The sequence below is a fragment of the Oncorhynchus gorbuscha genome, unplaced genomic scaffold (assembly GCF_021184085.1).
Source record: "Oncorhynchus gorbuscha isolate QuinsamMale2020 ecotype Even-year unplaced genomic scaffold, OgorEven_v1.0 Un_scaffold_1248, whole genome shotgun sequence".
Classification (NCBI taxonomy): Eukaryota; Metazoa; Chordata; class Actinopteri; order Salmoniformes; family Salmonidae; genus Oncorhynchus; species Oncorhynchus gorbuscha.
The window spans coordinates 78,717-99,580 of NW_025746080.1; the positions used below are offsets into that span (position 1 = coordinate 78,717).

A 20,864-nucleotide genomic window follows, 5' to 3' on the forward strand; every position below is an offset into this window, starting at 1 on the left:
GGCCTACTTCTATGTGTAAATCAGGCCAGGTAGCCTATAGGCCTACTTCTATGTGTAAATCAGGCCAGGTAGCCTATAGGCCTACTTCTATGTGTAAATCAGGCCAGGTAGCCTATAGGCCTACTTCTATGTGTAAATCAGGCCAGGTAGCCTATAGGCCTACTTCTATGTGTAAATCAGGCCAGGTAGCCTATAGGCCTACTTCTATGTGTAAATCAGGCCAGGTTGCCTATAGGCCTACTTCTATGTGTAAATCAGGCCAGGTAGCCTATAGGCCTACTTCAATGCGTATGTGTCCTTCCTCAACATTGACAGGATCCCTCCAAACAAAAGACAATGACAAAAAAAAGTATTTTAAAAAGTATGAAATAAACCAAAAGTTGCTTCTCACAAGTGTAGCATAGGTTGTGTGCTCAGCAAACAATCTGTCCAATCAGACAATGATCAAAACGGGAAGACTCAATATTATTATGCCAATGCATTAAACATTAGATTTGATTAGAAATGATATAAATGAATGATAAATATACACCACTGGTGATGTAATGGGGGTCATTGATAGACACTAACACAACAAAAACACAAACAATTCACACCATAAAAGTTATGAAACAGTGAATGTGTACAAATTGGCAGTAGAGAGCAGTGCATTCTGGGGAGAGAGGTGTACTGTGCATCTGGGCTGTGTGGTTAACCCGACGTCTGCATTGGTGGTACAACACCTACGTTGACACGGCCTCAGCAGACGTCAGGGAAGTGGTACTTCTGGAGAGAGAGGTGTACTGTGCATCTGGGCTGTGTGGTTAACCCGACGTCTGCATTGGTGGTACAACACTTACGTTGACACGGCCTCAGCAGACGTCAGGGAAGTGGTACTTCTGGAGCGTCGCAGAGCAGAGCTGTTGTCAACTAAGTGAGTTTGTGTTGAAAAGACACATTTCCCCTCAGATTACACAGACCCACAAAGAATTTGAAAACAAATCTACATTTTGATAGACTCCCATATCTACTGGGTGAAATACCACAGTGTTCCATCACAGCAGCAATACTTATGACCTGTTGCCACACGAAAAGGGCAACCAGTGGAGAACAAAAACCCCATTGTAAATACAACCCATGTGTGTTGTTTCGTACTTTAACTATTTGCACGGCGCTACAACACATGGAACTTGTGAGAGTAATGTTTACTGTTCACTTTTTACTGTTTATTTCACTTTTGTTTATTCTTTTCACTTGCTTTGCCAATGTTAAACATGTTACCCATGCCAATAAAGCTACATTGAGAGAGCCAGAGAGAGAGAGAGCCAGAGAGAGAGAGAGAGACAGAGAGAGAGAGAGAGACAGAGAGAGAGAACAGCTATACCACAGACTAGAAGGAAGGTAACCTCCTGTAGTTATACCACAGACTAGAAGGGAGGTAACCTCCTGTAGTTATACCACAGACTAGAAGGGAGGTAACCTCCTGTAGCGATACCACAGACTAGAAGGGAGGGAACCTCCTGTAGCTATACCAGACTAGAAGGAAGGTAACCTCCTGTAGTTATACCAGACTAGAAGGGAGGTAACCTCCTGTAGCTATACCACAGACTAGAAGGGAGCTAACCTCCTGTAGCTATACCACAGACTAGAAGGGAGGGAACCTCCTGTAGCTATACCACAGACTAGAAGGAAGGTAACCTCCTGTAGTTATACCAGACTAGAAGGGAGGGAACCTCCTGTAGCTATACCACAGACTAGAAGGGAGCTAACCTCCTGTAGCTATACCACAGACTAGAAGGAAGGGAACCTCCTGTAGCTATACCACAGACTAGAAGGGAGGGAACCTCCTGTAGCTATACCACAGACTAGAAGGGAGGGAACCTCCTGTAGCTATACCACAGACTAGAAGGGAGCTAACCTCCTGTAGCTATACCACAGACTAGAAGGAGGGAACCTCCTGTAGCTATACCACAGACTAGAAGGGAGGTAACCTCCTGTAGTGATACCACAGACTAGAAGGGAGGGAACCTCCTGTAGCTATACCACAGTAGTTTACGGTGCACCACCACGCTGTCATTCAGTTGAGTCCCAAATGGAACTCCATTTCCTATGTAGTGCACTACTTTTGTCCAGAGCCCTATTGGCCTCTTTTTGTTATGTAGTGCACTACTTTTAACCAGGGCACTCTATCAAAAGTAGTGCACGATATAGGGAATAGGGTGCCATTTGGAATGTAACTCAGTGTGTAGAAAATAACTCTGTTGACCCACAGACAGACATATTGGATCCAGATTTATTGCGTAACAGAACGGCAACTTGTGGATGACTTGGTCTGGTCTGATCTGGTCTGAGGTGTGATGTTTCATCCCACTGTGGCCCAGTTGGAGCACGAGATGGGATGGGTCCGAGTTGGACGGAGGTGTTAATTAGAGACTTCAACAAACTTTGGCTTCAAAAGATGAAAAGCCTTAAAAAGGCCAAGGAAAGGCATCTGTTTTAGTTGTAAAATAAACTGCCCTCGTCAGATGTGGCAGTGTTGGAGACTTTAATAACTTTTCTTCAATGCTGAATAATATCATATATAATAATAATAATAATAATAATATCAGTTGTAAAGACGCATCCAGGAACACCATAAAGAGCAGTGTCCAGGCCCCAGAGCAGCGTCCAGGCCCCGAGCAGCGTCCAGGCCCAGAGCAGGCCCAGAGCAGCGTCCAGGCCCAGAGCAGGCCCAGAGCAGCGTCCAGGCCCCAGAGCAGGCCCAGAGCAGCGTCCAGGCCCAGAGCAGGCCCAGAGCAGTGTCCAGGCCCCAGAGCAGCGTCCAGGCCCCAGAGCAGCGTCCAGGCCCCAGAGCAGCGTTCAGGCCCAGAGCAGGCCCAGAGCAGTGTCCAGGCCCCAGAGCAGCGTCCAGGCCCAGAGCAGGCCCAGAGCAGCATCCAGGCCCCAGAGCAGCGTCCAGGCCCCAGAGCAGCGTCCAGGCCCCAGAGCAGCGTCCAGGCCCCAGAGCAGCGTCCAGGCCCCAGAGCAGCGTCCAGGCCCCAGAGCAGCGTCCAGGCCCAGAGCAGCGTCCAGGCCCAGAGCAGCGTCCAGGCCCAGAGCAGCGTCCAGGATATCAGTAAGGAAGAGGGGATGTGATAGCTGAAGACTGGTACCCAGATTAACATTCCACTCCTGTCATTTACCAAAGACACTAGACATTTTCTCTTTAAATATGAACATTGTATCATTAACAAGCTGGAGGAGATCAAATGAATTGATCCTGATTCGATAACCCTCATAGCTATCCTCCAATCACAAAGGGTGATTGGCATTCTCTCAACCAGCTTCACACCACACTCCTTCGTGCCTTATTGCTTAGATCTATATGCGTGCCAGTGTGTGTATATGTGTAGTCTCTTGAAACACAATCTATTCCTAGGGACTTCCTGCCACTTCCAAGAACCACAACCTCATCAAGAAGCCTGTGTGTGTGTGTGTGTGTGTGTGTGTGTGTGTGTGTGTGTGTGTGTGTGTGTGTGTGTGTGTGTGTGTGTGTGTGTGTGTGTGTGTGTGTGTGTGTGTGTGTGTGTGTGTGTGTGTGTGTGTGTGGTAAAGGAGAAGTTCAGAAATGTTCCCATTTCCTCCTATGAGGCTGCGCGCCAAAGACTCTCCAGTTGAACACTGCTAATTACAGAGTTGGAGTCAAGACCGGACCTACGTCCCAAAACGGCACCCTACTCCCTATGTAGTGCACTACTTTTGACCAGGGCCCATAGGGAATAGTGTGCCATTTTTAACTTAAACCAGAACTTTCCAGGCCCATCTCTGGCTAATTGGAGACTTCGGGAAGTCTTCCTGTTTCCAGACAGTCAAATAAAAGACTAAAGGGTCAGTAATTGTGGTTGACAGGCTTTGTTCCAGCCTCTGTATTTATGGTAAAACACAAGGGACAGCAAAGTGCCGGGTTACAGGCAGAGTGAAATGTACAAATGGTTCACTTCTATTGGGTCTTCTAAATAACCGCCAATCAGCTCAGTGCAGACAAATCAGATCTACCAATCAGCTCAGTGCAGACATATCAGATCTACCAATCAGCTCAGTGCAGACATATCAGATCTACCAATCAGCTCAGTGCAGACAAATCAGATCTACCAATCAGCTCAGTGCAGACAAATCAGATCTACCAATCAGCTCAGTGCAGACAAATCAGATCTACCAATCAGCTCAGTGCAGACAAATATCAGATATTTACCACCAAAACAGAACAGGTTGTGTTCATTGCCAGTGGTTTCAGTTAAACTGATGACCACTGATCTAAGCCCTATTACAATAAAAACATGACGAGTCATTTAGATCCAGGAAGTCATTTAGATCCAGGAAGTCATTGCAGTCATCTCCTCCAATCACTGAAACTTTTGGAAACCCAACTTGCTGCGTTATTGTATTGTTGCTTATTAATAATATTTTTTCCCCCGGAAGGAAGACGTCTCTGTTGTTCTAAGAACCATTCCCTGTTCCAAGTTGTTATGGTAACGAGTAGGTGAGAGGTTTTTTCCACTGTCTGGGGCTGGGATGACTGTGTCAGAGTCAGAGTGTGTGGGTGGGTGTCAGTGTCCTGTCCCATCCGGGGAGGACTCCACTGCCAGGCAATGGGATCTGTGTGTGTCCTGTCCCATCCGGGGGGGGTAGGACTCCACTGCCAGGGAATGGGATCTGTGTGTGTCCTGTCCCATCCAGGGGGGGGAATCCACTGCCAGGGAACAGGATCTGTGTGTGTCCTGTCCCATCCGGGGGGGGGGGGGGGGGGGGGATCCACTGCCAGGGAATGGGAATAACATCTGTGTGAGTCGATGTGAGTGTGTCACTGTTTGGGGCTGGGTGTGTGTGTCCTGTCCCACCCGGGGGGGTAGGAATTCACTGCCAGGGAATGGGATCTGTGTATGTGTATGTGTATGTGTATGTGTGTGTGTGTGTGTGTGTGTGTGTGTGTGTGTGTGTGTGTAAATGCAAGTATTTGTGAGTGAAAGAGAGTGTGTGTGTCAGAGAGAAGAGAGACAGAGCGAGAGAGAGAGTCTGTTTTCAGGCGTGGCTTCCTGCCACTCGCCCACATCAGAGTGTTGTGGGTGAGCGCTGTAGAGGTGTTGTGTCTACAAACATCTCAGATAAAACTCCAGGATCTGTTAATGGGTGTGACTGTCACTGCCTCCCTTCCAAATGAAACCCTATTCCCTATGTAGGGGGCCAACGGAACCCTATTCCCTATGTAGGGGGGCCAACGGGAACCCTATTCCCTATGTAGGGGGGCCAACGGAACCCTATTCCCTATGTAGGGGGCCAACGGAACCCTATTCCCTAAATCGCTGAAGTTGGAGACTTTTATCTCCCTCACCAACTTCAAACATCAGCTATCCGAGCAGCTAACCGATCGCTGCAGCTGTACATAGTCTATTGGTAAATAGCCCACCCATTTTCACCTACCTCATTCCCATACTGTTTTTATACTGTTTTTTATTTATTTACTTTTCTGCTCTTTTGCACACCAATATCTCTACCTGTACATGACCATCTTATCATTTATCACTCCAGTGTTAATCTGCAAAATTGTATTATTCGCCTACCTCCTCATGCCTTTTGCACACATTGTATATAGACTGCCCATTTTTTTTTCTACTGTGTTATTGACCTGTTAATTGTTTACTCCATGTGTAACTCTGTGTTGTCTGTTCACACTGCTATGCTTTATTTTGGCCAGGTCGCAGTTGCAAATGAGAACTTGTTCTCAACTAGCTTACCTGGTTAAATGTAGGGGGGCCAACGGAACCCTATTCCCTATGTAGGGGGGCCAACGGAACCCTATTCCCTATGTAGGGGGGCCAACGGGACCACCCAGCCAGTCACTCCATCCATCCATCCAGCCAGCCAGTCACTCCATCCATCCATCCATCCATCCAGCCACTCCATCCATCCATCCATCCAGCCACTCCATCCATCCATCCATCCAGCCACTCCATCCATCCAGCCAGCCACTCCAGCCACTCCATCCATCCAGCCAGCCACTCCATCCACCCAGCCAGCCACTCCATCCATCCATCCATCCATCCAGCCACTCCATCCATCCATCCAGCCACTCCATCCATCCATCCAGCCACTCCATCCATCCATCCAGCCACTCCATCCATCCAGCCACTCCATCCATCCAGCCACTCCATCCATCCAGCCACTCCATCCATCCATCCATCCAGCCACTCCATCCATCCAGCCACTCCATCCATCCATCCATCCAGCCACTCCATCCATCCATCCATCCATCCATCCAGCCACTCCATCCATCCAGCCACTCCATCCATCCATCCATCCAGCCACTCCAGCCACTCCAGCCACCCAGCCACTCCATCCATCCAGCCACTCCAGCCACTCCATCCACCCAGCCAGCCACTCCATCCACCCAGCCAGCCACTCCATCCATCCATCCATCCAGCCACTCCATCCATCCATCCAGCCACTCCATCCATCCATCCAGCCACTCCATCCATCCATCCATCCACTCCATCCATCCAGCCACTCCATCCATCCAGCCACTCCATCCATTCAGCCACTCCATCCATTCAGCCACTCCATCCATCCAGCCACTCCATCCATCCAGCCACTCCATCCATCCATCCATCCAGCCACTCCATCCATCCAGCCACTCCATCCATCCAGCCACTCCATCCATCCAGCCACTCCATCCATCCAGCCACTCCATCCATCCAGCCACTCCATCCATCCAGCCACTCCATCCATCCAGCCACTCCATCCATTCAGCCACTCCATCCATCCAGCCACTCCATCCATCCAGCCACTCCATCCATCCATCCATCCAGCCACTCCATCCATCCAGCCACTCCATCCATCCAGCCACTCCATCCATCCAGCCACTCCATCCATCCAGCCACTCCATCCATCCAGCCACTCCATCCATCCAGCCACTCCATCCATCCAGCCACTCCATCCATTCAGCCACTCCATCCACCCAGCCACTCCATCCATCCAGCCACTCCATCCATCCATCGATCCTCTAAAGTCTCACTGCCACAACTATATCCAGACACAGTAGAACTCTGAAACTACATTTAAAAGGGGCAATCTGGGATTTGAAAAAAAAACAACAACAGCGTCCACCCCGCCACTTGGACAGCGCTATAGATGCTGACCGACCCTCTAGGTCCTAGAGTCTAGGAGATCAACACGATACTGTGAAACCGACACTGAGGCACTTTGTCTGGATGAGCGACACCACATAGTCGGACGGTCAGATGTATTCACTCAAACACACCTAAACACATTGGAAAGCTCTACAACACCAAGTCAGACTGGACCAAGGCTGTGAGTTACAGGGACAGATGGATCTTATTGACTTTAAGAGACAACCCACGATGTCCCTCCATCCACGGTGACTAAGACATAACCCACGATGTCCCTCCATCCACGGTGACTAAGACACAACCCACGATGTCCCTCCATCCACGGTGACTATGACACAACCCACGATGTCTCTCCATCCACGGTGACTAACAGACAACCCACGATGTCCCTCCATCCACTGTGACTAACAGACAACCCATGATGTCCCTCCATCCACGGTGACTAAGAGACAACCCATGATGTCCCTCCATCCCACGGTGACTAAGACACAACCCACGATGTCCCTCCATCCACGGTGACTAAGACACAACCCACGATGTCCCTCCATCCACGGTGACTAAGACACAACCCACGATGTCCCTCCATCCACGGTGACTAATACACAACCCACGATGTCCCTCTATCCACGGTGACTAAGACACAACCCACGATGTCCCTCCATCCACGGTGACTAAAAGACAACCCACAATGTCTCTCCATCCACGGTGACTAAGACTCAACCCATGATGTCCCTCACTATCTCACCTCCCCTGGGAGTACATGCAGTCTCTGCTGGAGGACTCGAAGCCGTCTGGGTTCATGGAAACCAGGATGTGGACGCGGTGCTGTTCAGGAGGCGGGTCACCAGCGGGTCGCTAAGGTAACCACGGGTCAGGTGATCGATCAGCTGGAGCAGGAGAACTCTGCCCACCACCTAAAAAAAAAAAGAGATGCATTGATACAGTTACAACCTACATAGAGATCCTATTGACTTAGTAGAGGGCCATATCATAAACCTTCAACGTTCTAGAACGGGAAGAAAATAAAAAGGCATGCGATATCGGAAATTCTATAATAGAATCATAGTCAACCTAAAATATTGTCATATAATTATCAATACATTTTATACGGGAAGAAAATAAAAAGGCATGCGATATCGGAAATTCTATAATAGAATTATAGTCAACCTAAAATATTGTCATATGATTATAAATACATTTTATACAGGTTTTATACCAATTGTCTGTATAATTAGTCTATAAAAATATATGTAAACAGACCGTAAAACGTAGACAATCTGACCTTTAAATGCTGTGATAAGATTCTAGTGTTCTAATTCAATGGTTACAACAGTGTTTTAGGTAAATGGTATACTTTATGCCTTCTGAGAAAATGTATTCAACGAACCCTGGACACACTGAAAGAGACACTGCCAGAACGTCCGTCTGCTGATCGACTGCAGCAGATAAAACACTGAATAAACGGAGACACGTTGTCAGAACGTCAGAGACCCCCCCCCCCCTACTGGTGATCCCACATTATACTGTCTGAGAAATGTAGGCTCTTAAAAACCCTTGAGACCCCGCCATCCTTCCCTCCCACCATCCACCCCTCCCTCCGTCCCTCAGATTGGATCTTAGCATGACTAATCCTCGTTGACCTTAAGACCAGCACGTATTTCCATTTAGTCTGAGATTGATCAAATCTGCCCTCTCAAAAGATCTGCTACTTACTAAACAACCAGCTAAACTAATCCGATAACATGGTTAACCAACCAGCTAAACTAATCCGATAACATGGTTAACCAACCAGCTAAACTAATCCGATAACATGGTTAACCAACCAGCTAAACTAATCCGATAACATGGTTAACCAACCAGCTAAACTAATCCGATAACATGGTTAACCAACCAGCTAAACTAATCCTCTACATGGTTAACCAACCAGCTAAACTAATCCGATAACATGGTTAATGTGGTCCTGCTGTTAACCAACCAGCTAAACTAATCCGATAACATGGTTAATGTGGTCCTGCTGTTAACCAACCAGCTAAACTAATCCGATAACATGGTTAATGTGGTCCTTCTGTTAACCAACCAGCTAAACTAATCTACATGGTTAATGTGGTCCTGCTGTTAACCAACCAGCTAAACTAATCCTCTACATGGTTAATGTGGTCCTTCTGTTAACCAACCAGCTAAACTAATCTACATGGTTAATGTGGTCCTGCTGTTAACCAACCAGCTAAACTAATCTACATGGTTAATGTGGTCCTGCTGTTAACCAACCAGCTAAACTAATCCGATAACATGGTTAATGTGGTCCTTCTGTTAACCAACCAGCTAAACTAATCCGATAACATGGTTAATGTGGTCCTTCTGTTAACCAACCAGCTAAACTAATCCGATAACATGGTTAATGTGGTCCTTCTGTTAACCAACCAGCTAAACTAATCTACATGGTTAACCAACCAGCTAAACTAATCCGATAACATGGTTAATGTGGTCCTGCTGTTAACCAACCAGCTAAACTAATCCGATAACATGGTTAATGTGGTCCTGCTGTTAACCAACCAGCTAAACTAATCCGATAACATGGTTAATGTGGTCCTTCTGTTAACCAACCAGCTAAACTAATCCTCTACATGGTTAATGTGGTCCTTCTGTTAACCAACCAGCTAAACTAATCCTCTACATGGTTAATGTGGTCCTGCTGTTAACCAACCAGCTAAACTAATCCTCTACATGGTTAATGTGGTCCTTCTGTTAACCAACCAGCTAAACTAATCCGATAACATGGTTAATGTGGTCCTGCTGTTAACCAACCAGCTAAACTAATCCGATAACATGGTTAATGTGGTCCTTCTGTTAACCAACCAGCTAAACTAATCCTCTACATGGTTAATGTGGTCCTTCTGTTAACCAACCAGCTAAACTAATCCTCTACATGGTTAATGTGGTCCTTCTGTTAACCAACCAGCTAAACTAATCCTCTACATGGTTAATGTGGTCCTTCTGTTAACCAACCAGCTAAACTAATCCTCTACATGGTTAATGTGGTCCTTCTGTTAACCAACCAGCTAAACTAATCCGATAACATGGTTAATGTGGTCCTGCTGTTAACCAACCAGCTAAACTAATCCTCTACATGGTTAATGTGGTCCTTCTGTTAACCAACCAGCTAAACTAATCCGATAACATGGTTAATGTGGTCCTGCTGTTAACCAACCAGCTAAACTAATCCTCTACATGGTTAATGTGGTCCTTCTGTTAACCAACCAGCTAAACTAATCCTCTACATGGTTAATGTGGTCCTGCTGTTAACCAACCAGCTAAACTAATCCTCTACATGGTTAATGTGGTCCTGCTGTTAACCAACCAGCTAAACTAATCCTCTACATGGTTAATGTGGTCCTTCTGTTAACCAACCAGCTAAACTAATCCGATAACATGGTTAATGTGGTCCTTCTGTTAACCAACCAGCTAAACTAATCCGATAACATGGTTAATGTGGTCCTTCTGTTAACCAACCAGCTAAACTAATCCTCTGCATGGTTAATGTGGTCCTTCTGTTAACCAACCAGCTAAACTAATCCTCTACATGGTTAATGTGGTCCTGCTGTTAACCAACCAGCTAAACTAATCCGATAACATGGTTAATGTGGTCCTTCTGTTAACCAACCAGCTAAACTAATCCTCTACATGGTTAATGTGGTCCTTCTGTTAACCAACCAGCTAAACTAATCCTCTACATGGTTAATGTGGTCCTTCTGTTAACCAACCAGCTAAACTAATCCGATAACATGGTTAATGTGGTCCTTCTGTTAACCAACCAGCTAAACTAATCCTCTACATGGTTAATGTGGTCCTGCTGTTAACCAACCAGCTAAACTAATCCGATAACATGGTTAATGTGGTCCTGCTGTTAACCAACCAGCTAAACTAATCCTCTACATGGTTAATGTGGTCCTTCTGTTAACCAACCAGCTAAACTAATCCTCTACATGGTTAATGTGGTCCTTCTGTTAACCAACCAGCTAAACTAATCCTCTACATGGTTAATGTGGTCCTGCTGTTAACCAACCAGCTAAACTAATCCTCTACATGGTTAATGTGGTCCTGCTGTTAACCAACCAGCTAAACTAATCCTCTACATGGTTAATGTGGTCCTGCTGTTAACCAACCAGCTAAACTAATCCTCTACATGGTTAATGTGGTCCTGCTGTTAACCAACCAGCTAAACTAATCCTCTACATGGTTAATGTGGTCCTGCTGTTAACCAACCAGCTAAACTAATCCTCTACATGGTTAATGTGGTCCTTCTGTTAACCAACCAGCTAAACTAATCCTCTGCATGGTTAATGTGGTCCTGCTGTTAACCAACCAGCTAAACTAATCCTCTACATGGTTAATGTGGTCCTTCTGTTAACCAACCAGCTAAACTAATCCTCTACATGGTTAATGTGGTCCTGCTGTTAACCAACCAGCTAAACTAATCCTCTACATGGTTAATGTGGTCCTTCTGTTAACCAACCAGCTAAACTAATCCTCTACATGGTTAATGTGGTCCTTCTGTTAACCAACCAGCTAAACTAATCCTCTACATGGTTAATGTGGTCCTGCTGTTAACCAACCAGCTAAACTAATCCTCTACATGGTTAATGTGGTCCTGCTGTTAACCAACCAGCTAAACTAATCCTCTACATGGTTAATGTGGTCCTGCTGTTAACCAACCAGCTAAACTAATCCTCTACATGGTTAATGTGGTCCTTCTGTTAACCAACCAGCTAAACTAATCCTCTACATGGTTAATGTGGTCCTGCTGTTAACCAACCAGCTAAACTAATCCTCTACATGGTTAATGTGGTCCTGCTGTTAACCAACCAGCTAAACTAATCCGATAACATGGTTAATGTGGTCCTTCTGTTAACCAACCAGCTAAACTAATCCTCTGCATGGTTAATGTGGTCCTGCTGTTAACCAACCAGCTAAACTAATCCTCTACATGGTTAATGTGGTCCTTCTGTTAACCAACCAGCTAAACTAATCCTCTACATGGTTAATGTGGTCCTGCTGTTAACCAACCAGCTAAACTAATCCTCTACATGGTTAATGTGGTCCTTCTGTTAACCAACCAGCTAAACTAATCCTCTACATGGTTAATGTGGTCCTGCTGTTAACCAACCAGCTAAACTAATCCTCTACATGGTTAATGTGGTCCTTCTGTTAACCAACCAGCTAAACTAATCCTCTACATGGTTAATGTGGTCCTTCTGTTAACCAACCAGCTAAACTAATCCTCTACATGGTTAATGTGGTCCTGCTGTTAACCAACCAGCTAAACTAATCCTCTACATGGTTAATGTGGTCCTTCTGTTAACCAACCAGCTAAACTAATCCTCTACATGGTTAACCATCCAGCTAAACTAATCCTCTACATGGTTAATGTGGTCCTTCTGTTAACCAACCAGCTAAACTAATCCTCTACATGGTTAATGTGGTCCTTCTGTTAACCAAGAGTACAGTTCCAATCATAGGGTGCAGTTTGTTCTATATCATTAGCATAATCGCCATAGATACAGTAAACCGTCATGACACGCAGTAAACCGTCATGACACGCAGTAAACCGTCATGACACGCAGTAAACCGTCATTACACGCAGTAAACCGCAGTAAACCGTCATTACACGCAGTAAACCGTCATTACACGCAGTAAACCGTCATTACACGCAGTAAACAGTCTTTACACGCAGTAAACCGCAGTAAACCGTCATTACACGCAGTAAACCGTCATTACACGCAGTAAACCGTCATTACACGCAGTAAACAGTCATTACACGCAGTAAACCGTCATTACACGCAGTAAACCGTCATTACACGCAGTAAACAGTCATTACACGCAGTAAACAGTCATTACACGCAGTAAACCGTCATTACACGCAGTAAACCGTCATTACACGCAGTAAACCGTCATTACACGCAGTAAACAGTCATTACACGCAGTAAACCGTCATTACACGCAGTAAACAGTCATTACACGCAGTAAACAGTCATTACACGCAGTAAACAGTCATTACACGCAGTAAACCGTCATTACACGCAGTAAACCGTCATTACACGCAGTAAACCGTCATTACACGTGCAATAGACAGTTTAAAGGAGCCTCAGAGAGTTACTGTGACAGGGCCTCATTCCTTTTTTTTTTTCTCTTCTTTTTTTTCTCCCCAATTTCGTGGTGTCCAACCTGGTAACCTTGGTCAGCGCGCCCTGCGCCCGGCCCGCCACAGGAGTCGCTGGTTCACGATGAGACAAGGACATCCCTACCGGCCAAACCCTCCCTAACCCGGACGACGCTAGGCCAATTGTGCATCGCCCCACGGACCTCCAGGTGGCGGCCGGTTACGACAGAGCCTGGGCGCGAACCCAGAGGCTCTGGTGGCACAGCTGGCGCTGCAGTACAGCGCCCTGAACCACTGCGCCACCCGGGAGGCCCCAGAGCCCCATACATGGGGCAAACTTCAAAACAGAGAAACAACTCATTAGAAGACAGCTGAGACGTGAATAGTTTGGTACAGTCTCAGGTCAGGCATTGGATCAAGGTTAAAAATGCCACGATACAAGTTGTTCTTGGTTTGCTAAGACATTGTGGCTGGACCACCATTACTGGAAGCTCTGTATGTGTGATTGAAGAGGAGTCATCATCATTTTAGAAGATTTTGTTTGCCAAGTCCCATCTCTATATTCAAATGAGTCTATAAGTCAAATGATTCTGTGCCAAACATGTCAGTTTTTTGGGGGCAGTGTCACCTGTTTTGAAGAGGCTGAATAACATTTGAAGAAAGGAGCACGATTAGTTTATTTAATTTCTACTCAATCTGCCGAGGAGAAGGAAAGTAGTTCACCTCCTGGTCCAAAGATCAAACACACAGATTGGTTAACTCCCGTTAGTAATGATTAACACAAATAGAAAACCCTGGCTAGAACTCCAGAGCTTCCGGAACTAGAATCAGGGAGCTGACGGAATTCATATGGTTCCATCCCTAAGCAACAGCACATTGTCGTTCCATTGTGTCTCCGTCCACTGAGCACTGTGGTATTCTAGAATGCTCCATTCTATTCAGGCCACAACAGTGGAGCACGGCTAGCCCTGAGGCCTAGTCTTCTGAATGGATAGTCAGAGAGAGAAAAATGAATGAGTGTGTGTGTGTGTGTACCCCTCAGAGCAGCAGAACATGTCCTGTGTGCCCCCAGGTGAAGTAGAGGCAGTGTGACATCGCCGTGACATCGCTCTGCTACATCCCAGCTGGGGGGAAATGAGAGGAAAGGCCTCATCTGGTATCTCTTAACCATGTCCATTCAGCTTAGAGGAAGGAGCGATGGTAATATTACATCCTATTCCCTATACAGGGCACTACTTTACAGGGGAGCCCAGGGTCCTGGTCAGTAGTGCCCTACATAGTGGATAGGGTGCTATTTGTGACGGTCCTCAAGGCTTCTCCAGGGGACTGACTGACTACTGATCCATGCTGGGATTTGGAAGTCTAGTTACAGTGAAGCCTGGAGGGGATGGAGGAGGGGGGGTTTAGGTCCCTCAGTCCCAAGTGCTGGCCCCGTCTGATAGGAGGAGTAACGCTGGCCCCGTCTGATAGGAGGAGTAACGCTGGCCCCGTCTGATAGGAGGAGTAACGCTGGCCCCGTCTGATAGGAGTAATGCTGGCCCTGTCTGATAGGAGTAATGCTGGCCCTGTCTGATAGGAGGAGTAATGCTGGCCCTGTCTGATAGGAGGAGTAATGCTGGCCCTGTCTGATAGGAGGAGTAATGCTGGCCCTGTCTGATAGGAGGAGTAATGCTGGCCCTGTCTGATAGGAGGAGTAATGCTGGCCCTGTCTGATAGGAGGAGTAACGCTGGCCCTGTCTGATAGGAGGAGTAACGCTGGCCCTGTCTGATAGGAGTAATGCTGGCCCTGTCTGATAGGAGTAATGCTGGCCCTGTCTGATAGGAGTAATGCTGGCCCTGTCTGATAGGAGTAATGCTGGCCCTGTCTGATAGGAGTAATGCTGGCCCTGTCTGATAGGAGTAATGCTGGCCCTGTCTGATAGGAGTAAGGCTGGCCCTGTCTGATAGGAGGAGTAATGCTGGCCCTGTCTGATAGGAGGAGTAACGCTGGCCCCGTCTGATAGGAGGAGTAACGCTGGCCCTGTCTGATAGGAGGAGTAATGCTGGCCCTGTCTGATAGGAGGAGTAACGCTGGCCCTGTCTGATAGGAGTAATGCTGGCCCTGTCTGATAGGAGTAATCCTGGCCCTGTCTGATAGGAGTAATGCTGGCCCTGTCTGATAGGAGTAATGCTGGCCCTGTCTGATAGGAGTAATGCTGGCCCTGTCTGATAGGAGTAATGCTGGCCCTGTCTGATAGCTGCACAGGGAAACAGGGAAACAGTGCTGTTAGTTAATAAATGGATGTTTTTGTAGTGCATTGAATAACATGAATTAGTTGAATTGTTCACAGTAGGAGAGGGTTGGAGAGTGTTACATTACAGATGTGGGATGGGTCCCAAATCAGACCCTATGTAATGCATTCATTTTGACAAGAGCCCGGTCAGAAATAGTGCACGACATAGGGAATAGAGCGCCATTTGGGACAGAGTCGTGCTGTACGCCTTCAGGGGTAGTTCAGCTGTACAACAGTGGACTCTACAAACAGAAGCATACCCTCCACCCCTCCCCTAAACTGTTGACAACCCTAGGGTGGCTAACCACCCCTCCCCTAAACTGTTGACAACCCTAGGGTGGCTAACAACCCCTCCCCTAAACTGTTGACAACCCTAGGGTGGCTAACAACCCCTCCCCTAAACTGTTGACAACCCTAGGGTGGCTCTAACCACCCCTCCCCTAAACTGTTGACAACCCTAGGGTGGCTCTAACCACCCCACCCCTAAACTGTTGACAACCCTAGGGTGGCTCTAACCACCCCTCCCCTAAACTGTTGACAACCCTAGGGTGGCTCTAACCACCCCTCCCCTAAACTGTTGACAACCCTAGGGTGGCTCTAACCACCCCTCCCCTAAACTGTTGACAACCCTAGGGTGGCTCTAACCACCCCTCCCCTGTTGACAGCCCTAGGGTGGCTCTAACCACCCCTCCCCTGTTGACAGCCCTAGGGTGGCTCTAACCACCCCTCCCCTGTTGACAACCCTGGGGTGGCTCTAACCACCCCTCCCCTGTTGACAACCCTAGGGTGCCTAACCCCTCCCCTGTTGACAACCCTAGGGTGCCTCTAACCACCCCTCCCCTAAACTGTTGACAACCCTAGGGTGGCTAACCACCCCTCCCCTAAACTGTTGACAACCCTAGGGTGGCTAACCACCCCTCCCCTAAACTGTTGACAACCCTAGGGTGGCTAACCACCCCTCCCCTAAACTGTTGACAACCCTAGGGTGGCTAACCACCCCTCCCCTAAACTGTTGACAACCCTAGGGTGGCTAACCACCCCTCCCCTAAACTGTTGACAACCCTAGGGTGGCTAACCATCCCTCCCCTAAACTGTTGACAAACCTAGGGTGGCTAACCATCCCTCCCCTAAACTGTTGACAACCCTAGGGTGGCTCTAACCACCCCTCCCCTGTTGACAGCCCTAGGGTCGCTCTAACCACCCCTCCTCTAAACTGTTGACAACCCTAGGGTGGCTAACCACCCCTCCCCTAAACTGTTGACAACCCTAGGGTGGCTCTAACCACCCCTCCCCTGTTGACAGCCCTAGGGTGGCTCTAACCACCCCTCCCCTGTTGACAGCCCTAGGGTCGCTCTAACCACCCCTCCTCTAAACTGTTGACAACCCTAGGGTGGCTCTAACCACCCGTCCCCTAATCTGTTGACAACCCTAGGGTGGCTCTAACCACCCCTCCCCTAAACTATTGACAACTCTAGGGTGGCTCCAACCACCCCTCCCCTAAACTGTTGACAACCCTAGGGTGGCTCTAACCACCCCTCCCCTGTTGACAACCCTAGGGTGGCTCTAACCACCCCTCCCCTGTTGACAACCCTAGGGTGGCTCTAACCACCCCTCCCCTGTTGACAACCCTAGGGTGGCTCTAACCACACAGCAACGCTCCTCTCCTCATAAAACCATCAGAAACCAAACCATGAGCCGACTCGCCTCATAAAGTTGCAAAGTTGAGAATAAAAATAGAAACTACTACTGAGAGAGAGAATATTCCCATCAGTCTTTATACCTCGCTGACACCACTACTACTGAGAGAGAGAATATTCCCATCAGTCTTTATACCTCGTTCTAACACCACTACTACTGAGAGAGGAGAATATTCCCATCAGTCTTTATACCTCGTTCTAACACCACTACTACTGAGAGAGGAGAATATTCCCATCAGTCTTTATACCTCGTTCTAACACCATTACTACTGAGAGAGAGAATATTCCCATCAGTCTTTATACCTCGCTGACACCACTACTACTGAGAGAGAGAATATTCCCATCAGTCTTTATACCTCGTTCTAACACCACTACTACTGAGAGAGAGAATATTCCCATCAGTCTTTATACCTCGTTCTAACACCACTACTACTGAGAGAGAATATTCCCATCAGTCTTTATACCTCGCTAACACCACTACTACTGAGAGAGAGAATATTCCCATCAGTCTTTATACCTCGCTAACAGCACTACTACTGAGAGAGAGAATATTCCCATCAGTCTTTATACCTCGTTCTAACACCACTACTACTGAGAGAGAGAATATTCCCATCAGTCTTTATAACTCGCTGACACCACTACTACTGAGAGAGAGAATATTCCCATCAGTCTTTATACCTCGTTCTAACACCACTACTACTGAGAGAGAGAATATTCCCATCAGTCTTTATACCTCGTTCTAACACCACTACTACTGAGAGAGAGAATATTCCCATCAGTCTTTATACCTCGCTGACACCACTACTACTGAGAGAGAGAATATTCCCATCAGTCTTTATACCTCGCTCTAACACCACTACTACTGAGAGAGGAGAATATTCCCATCAGTCTTTATACCTCGTTCTAACACCACTACTACTGAGAGAGGAGAATATTCCCATCAGTCTTTATACCTCGCTCTAACACCACTACTACTGAGAGAGAGAATATTCCCATCAGTCTTTATACCTCGTTCTAACACCATTACTACTGAGAGAGAGAGAATATTCACATCAGTCTTTATACCTCGCTAACACCACTACTACTGAGAGAGAGAATATTCCCATCAGTCTTTATACCTCGCTAACAGCACTACTACTGAGAGAGAGAATATTCCCATCAGTCTTTATACCTCGTTCTAACACCACTACTACTGAGAGAGAGAATATTCCCATCAGTCTTTATACCTCGTTCTAACACCACTACTACTGAGAGAGAGAATATTCCCATCAGTCTTTATAACTCGCTGACACCACTACTACTGAGAGAGAGAATATTCCCATCAGTCTTTATACCTCGTTCTAACACCACTACTACTGAGAGAGAGAATATTCCCATCAGTCTTTATACCTCGCTGACACCACTACTACTGAGAGAGAGAATATTCCCATCAGTCTTTATACCTCGTTCTAACACCACTACTACTGAGAGAGAGAATATTCCCATCAGTCTTTATACCTCGTTCTAACACCACTACTACTGAGAGAGAGAATATTCCCATCAGTCTTTATACCTCGTTCTAACACCACTACTACTGAGAGAGAGAATATTCCCATCAGTCTTTATAACTCGCTGACACCACTACTACTGAGAGAGAGAATATTCCCATCAGTCTTTATACCTCGTTCTAACACCACTACTACTGAGAGAGGAGAATATTCCCATCAGTCTTTATACCTCGTTCTAACACCACTACTACTGAGAGAGAGAATATTCCCATCAGTCTTTATACCTCGTTCTAACACCACTACTACTGAGAGAGAAATATTCCCATCAGTCTTTATACCTCGCTAACACCACTACTACTGAGAGAGAGAATATTCCCATCAGTCTTTATACCTCGCTGACACCACTACTACTGAGAGAGAGAATATTCCCATCAGTCTTTATACCTCGTTCTAACACCACTACTACTGAGAGAGAGAATATTCCCATCAGTCTTTATACCTCGTTCTAACACCACTACTACTGAGAGAGAGAATATTCCCATCAGTCTTTATACCTCGTTCTAACACCACTACTACTGAGAGAGAGAATATTCCCATCAGTCTTTATACCTCGTTCTAACACCACTACTACTGAGAGAGAGAATATTCCCATCAGTCTTTATACCTCGCTGACAGCTCGTTCTGACAGCTCGTTCTGACAGCTCGTTCTGACAGCTCGTTCTGACAGCTCGTTCTGACAGCTCGTTCTGACAGCTCGTTCTGACAGCTCGTTCTGACAGCTCGTTCTGACAGCTCGTTCTGACAGCTCGTTCTGACAGCTCGTTCTGACAGCTCGTTCTGACAGCTCGTTCTGACAGCTCGTTCTGACAGCCGTGTTTTCCCCTCAGCCAGACGTGAAGCGACATAATTTAAGACGGAAGTCAAATGGTCAAATGGAGGTGGAAATGTGTCTACTGGCTTCATGGGTCCCAAATAGCACACCATTCCCTATTTAGTGCACTTCTTTTGATAGGGATCAGGTACAAAATCAAATAATAATAGTGCACTATAAAAGAGAAATAGGGTGTAATTTGTTCTAGGTTTAAGTTTAGTTCTAGGCCCTCTCCTCTTCTCTCTATACACCAAGTCACTCTGCTCCCTCATATCCTCACATGGTCTCTCCCATCACTGCTACGAGGATGACACTCAGCTACTCTTCTCCTTCTGACACCCAGGTGGCGACAGGTATCTCTGCGTGCCAGACAGACATCTCAGCTTGGACATCGGTCCGCTACCTCAAGCACAACAACACAGAGCTGCTCTTCCTCCCGGGGGAAGCGCCTGTTCAGTCCAAGACCTCTCCATCCCGGATGACCTCTCCATCCCGGATGACAACTCCACGGCGTCCCCCTTCATCCCGGATGACAACTCCACGGCGTCCCCCTCCCAGAGCATAAACAACCTTAGCGTGACCCTGGACAACAACCCAGTCAACCTCTGCAAACATCAAAGCAGCGACTCGCTCCTTCAGGTTCATTCTCTACAACATCTGTAGAGTACGACCCTTCTTCCACCACTAGCTGTCTTGGGGCCTCTCAGTCTACTACCACCACCACTAGCTGTATTGGGGCCTCTCAGTCTACTACCACCACCACTAGCTGTCTTGGGGCCTCAGTCTACTACCACCACCACCACTACCTGTCTTGGGGCCCCTCAGTCTACCACCACCACTAGCTGTCTTGGGGCCTCTCAGTCTACTACCACCATCACTAGCTGTATTGGGGCCTCTCAGTCTACTACTACCACCACCACTAGCTGTCTTGGGGCCTCTCAGTCTACTACCACCATCACTAGCTGTCTTGGGGCCTCTCAGTCTACTACCACCACCACCACCACCACTAGCTGTATTGGGGCCTCAGTCTACTACCACCACCACCACCACTAGCTGTATTGGGGCCTCTCAGTCTACCACCACCACTACTAGCTGTCTTGGGGCCTCTCAGTCTACTACCACCACCACCACCACCACTAGCTGTATTGGGGCCTCAGTCTACTACCACCACCACCACTAGCTGTATTGGGGCCTCTCAGTCTACTACTACCACTAGCTGTATTGGGGCCTCTCAGTC

The 20,864-nt window shown here is 47.2% G+C and overlaps 1 pseudogene; it reads right to left on the reverse strand.

The window, feature by feature from the left end:
• The window catches only part of LOC124021902, a 110,014-nt pseudogene that overhangs the window by 43,444 nt on the left and 45,706 nt on the right, over window positions 1-20,864 (reverse strand).